A 5,094-nucleotide genomic window follows, 5' to 3' on the forward strand; every position below is an offset into this window, starting at 1 on the left:
ACATATCAGCTTATTTCATCAATCGTCTGGATAATTGTGGGGTTGCTAATGACTGACTTTCCAAAATATTTATTGAACATAGCTTAATTTTCATTAACCGAATAATTTCCAGATGGGAGCCCATTTTATTTGTGTAGGCGCACAAGAACATTTGGTCAAAGAGGTAAAGGTTTATGACCTCATGTTTTTCTGTGTGTCTAGATAAGACTGTTTATATGAATGAGTCTGTTTCATATTCCATTAATCCCTATATGCGTAATGATGCTGATGGCTCCCTCTTAATAGAAAGAGAAAAACAGCTGACATTAAAGGTGCTAAAAAATCTAATTGAAGCATCACAACAATACTGGTATGATCACGATCACGATCCTCTCTTGCAGCAACAGAGCTCTACCCTTGTGACACTTAAGACTTACTTAAGTGTGAACTGACTCTAATGTTTTCAAACACTTAAATGCATGCTATTTACAATTAAAAGAAAATGTATGCTTTAAATGTATGCAGATATCTGAACTTTAGAGTGCTTTTTGATCCACTTAAGTATGACTTAGGATCTGTGTAATTTCATAATTACTTCTATTGTCTTTGAAATATGGTTAAAAAGTTAACTTCAGAATTTACTGACAAACAATTAAACTAAAATACACTTTAATGTCATTTCTATAGAAACTTGTTATGTTTATGCTTTCAAATATATTTGTAACAAGTTGCAATTTAGTGCAACTTACATTAACTTCAAATGTAATAGTAAATAACACACTGCACTTACAATTATAATCATTTATTTTACATATGTTTTAGTAAGCGTAATATAAAACATGACAAGATTACTAAAATGTAATGATTTAGAATGTATTATAAAGTAAAACTTTTAATTTGACACTGTAGTTTGTATTTGTATTGAAAAGTAAAATGTGCTTAATAGTCACGAAAATAATTTAAATGTTCCAAAAAGGCCCAAATGTTTAGGTGAAATATCACCAATATCAAGAACATTCTGGCAATATGAGAGCATCTGCACATCAAGGCAACTTCATTTCTTAACAGGAGACAAATCCTCACCTTGTGCTGCATAAACACCACCTATACATCTCTGACAGACACGTCTCAGCTTCACTTCATCCAGTCAAGGCTACTCTGAATGGACTGAATTGGTGCACGCTGTGCTTTGCTTTTCTTCTACAGTGCTTGAGACCAAATGTTCTCGAATATGCCTCACCATGGCAACTGTGCACTTCATAACACTGCATTCCAGAATCTATTCCATAGCTCTTAAAAGCTGAGGACATGCCTTTTGTTAGCCGTCACAATATCACACACTCCTCTGTATAGGCCTTGTGTTCAGTTTTATGACCCTGCTTTCCATCGTGCTGAGATGTTCGGAGAACTTGAAGGCACGTATGGCACGCATGCTTTCTCATTAGTAGAATTCACTAGAAGTAACTGGATTCAGTGAAGATAAAATGAGAAGTTGCAACAATGACAGCTTATTTAGGTTGAGTCAAAAAATGTAAGTCATAAGTCAGCTTAAAAAGAGTTCTGTGCACATTGTTCACTTTCTTTCGTTGCTCCAGAGTCATGTGACCTCTGACATGTATAGCAATTGTAAGTCGCTTTGGATAAAAGCGTCAGCTAAATGAATAAAAGCAAAATGCATGTTGTCTTACAAGATCTCATAAGACGAAAATGCACAAAACACCTTAAAATGTCACAGACCTGGAAAATGTGATGTATAACAATTAACTAACATTTATTTCACTTTTTTTTTTTTTTTACCAATCAACACCATTGGATATTTCATCCGTAGCTCAAAAAGTGCATTTTCATGCTTGCTTACTACTAAGATATAGTACATTCATTTCATAGAAAAAAAAAAAAAAAAATCTGTAATTTCTGATTGCCACATGAGCAGCACCAGAGGGATAATTTTCATTAATAATGATTATTTATACTAATTAATCTGTAGACCTAGAACTGAAAATATATTGATACATCTTATTGTTGTTTCAATTAAAAAAATAAAATAAATAAATAGTATATTACAAAAGAAAACCTTGCTTTAGATGCTTTACTTTTGTTCCTGAAAACTTGCTTGATCATTTTCACACAAATGAATATTCACACTAAGAATAATTTGTATTCTTAGTTAATTATGTATGCTACTACATGTTGGTATATTGAACTAATACAATAAATTATAGATTAATATGACAATAAATACAAATCAAGTGTTACCATGTGAGGGCAGCAAAGGCACGATGGGTTTGAGGCCAACTTGTGTTTCTGCATTCCCTCTCATGTTTGTCAGGCAGAAATGTATTTTTTAAACCTCTCAATCAGTGCTTCATGAAGGTCTATGCCAGGGGGTGTGATGAGTTTGCGGTCTGTCTCCTGCTGTGCACCGGCCCTTTAACCTCCTCCTCCACTCCGATGACATCACCGGGTCTTTGTTATGAAACAGAAATTGGCCCACAGTCTGTTTTCAGGGAAAATGAAGACATAGCATGGATAGACAGGAGGAGTGGTTATGTTAAATGCAAAAATAGATCCATCAAGCAACAATGCGCAAATTAAACATTAAAGGGGTCATATGATGCGATTTCAAGTTTTCCTTTCTCTTTGGGGTGTTACTAAAGTCTCAAATCCAAAGAGAAATCCTTTATAAAAGTTAAGACTCGTCCACATCCCCCTGAAATGCCCCGTTGAAACACACCCCCACATCATATGACTCCTTTAAAATAAGTTTACCACATTGGACATGTTTTCTACTATAGAGTTTATGCTATAGGAAATGTTTTAAGGACACACATAGATTTGCACTAGTAATTTTCCTTGCCTCATAACTTGTCTATTTTGTATGAGATATGGCTAGAAACTCTTAAAAATTCATTCAGTTCACTTCTCTTCTGAAAATGTTGTTAACCACATAATGTTAAACTTCTACTATCTGTTGTTTTATTTGACATCTACACTAGCATTCAAACAGGTTGGTAAGATTAATTAATGGTTTTGAAAGAAGATTCTGCACACCAAGGCTTCATTTATTTGATCAAAATACAGTAAACTATTTCTGAAATATTATTCACACTGAAAATCATTTATTCCTGATTGAATATTTTAAAATGTGATCATCCTTCAGGAATCATTATAATATTCTGATTTCCTGCTCATGAAACATTTCTTATTAATAGCAATGTTCAAATCAGTTATGCTGCATAATAGTTTTGTGAAAATCAATATGATGCTCCTATTTTAGGATTTGTTGATGAGTAGTATGTTTAACAGGACAACATTCATTAGGTTGAATCTTTTGTGTGTGTGTGTGTGTGTGTGTGTACATATATATATATATATATATATATATATATATATATATATATATATATATATATATATTATAATACAAATCTCATTGACCCAAACTTTTGAATGGTATTACTACATATTATTACTAAAATATCTAAATACCTGATTTTATTTATTGCAATAAATGTAAAATTCCCATTTTAAGTATGAAGATACAATAACTTTAATCATGAAGTATAATAAAAACAATAATTTGTGGGTAGTGTCAAAAAGTAATTTGTTTAAGGATTAAACACTGTTTGTCTTCTCACTACAAGTAGCAGAAAAGCAGAATTGACACCTCTTCCTTTACTTAGCTGGCTGTTCAGAATGTCTTTGTTTATTCGGCATAAAAGTGGGAGAGTATCAGTTTGTCAAGAGAAGAGCTGGTATTTCCAGAAACTCTTGCTTGGCAAAAACACTTGTCACCAGGAAGCTTTGAACCCAAATTCTCTTCAATAGTCTTGCTTTCCTTGGTTTGCTCACACACACACACACACACGTCTGGTCAGCTATCCTTGTGGGGACTCTCCATAGGTGTAATGGTTTTTATACTGTACAGACCGTATTTTCTATCGCCCTACACCAGCCCTACCCCTAAACCTAACCCTCACAGGAAACTTTCTGCATTTTTAGATTTCCAAGAAACTTCATTCTGTGTAATTTATTAGCTTGTTCACCCGTGGGGACCTCAATTTAGGTCCCCACCGTGACACAAGTCCCCATGAGTCTGTGTGTATTCAAGTTTAAGTCCCCACCAGAATAGAAAAACAAGTACACACACACACACACAGAGAGAGAGAGAGAGAGAGAGAGAGAGAGAGAGAGAGAGAGAGAGAGAGAGAGAGAGAGAGAGAGAAGAGAAGAGAAGAGAAGAGAAGAGAAGAGAAGAGAAGAGAAGAGAGATTTCTATTGCTTGCTTACTTATTTACTACTAATTTACATTGAGGATATCCCCATAAGGATGTTTTGTCAGATTAAGTTCAGTTTTTCCCCCAAAATATGGTTAATGATAATGTGGATCAAATATAGCTGTATATTTAGGGTGTATTACCCACATCTAGTCTCTTAAATGACATTTATTTATGATAATGCTGAATAAGATCATTGTGTGGCTGCAAGGATTGCATAAGACAGACGATGTGTAAAAATTCACTTGCAATTTCTGAGTGAAATATGTTACTGTAGTGTTTCTGTAAAATAATTGAATAAATTTTTAATAGGAAAATATATCCTATATGCTATATACTTTAAGAGATGGAGCAAAACATATTTTGTATACATTGCTAAGTAAACAAACAATCAAACAAACAAATACGTGCAGAATTTAGCTATAGCCTACTTTGAAAAAGTTTTCAATCATAAATTGCAATTCAATTTTTTTTTTACAAATAACTACAAAAACAACAACACATTAAACATGATAGATAGATAGATAGATAGATAGATAGATAGATAGATAGATAGATAGATAGATAGATAGATAGATAGATAGATAGATAGATAGATAGATAGATAGATCGATCTTTTTTAACAGTGTACCCTGTTGGTAGAGAGTGTAACCTGACAGCAGATTTCCAGGCACAGCTGTTTGATAAATCTGGACATTCAGGGTAGCAGTAATCTGCATCTGCTCATTATGTCTCGTGTCGGAGCACAAAGGGTTAAACAAGACTGACTCTGCAGGCTGGAGCAGCCCTCCCTCGCTTCTCTTTACTGGGCTTTAACAGGGGGGTGCTCTGTTATTAT

Source organism: Carassius auratus, chromosome 3 (genome assembly GCF_003368295.1).
Source record: "Carassius auratus strain Wakin chromosome 3, ASM336829v1, whole genome shotgun sequence".
NCBI lineage: Eukaryota > Metazoa > Chordata > Actinopteri > Cypriniformes > Cyprinidae > Carassius > Carassius auratus.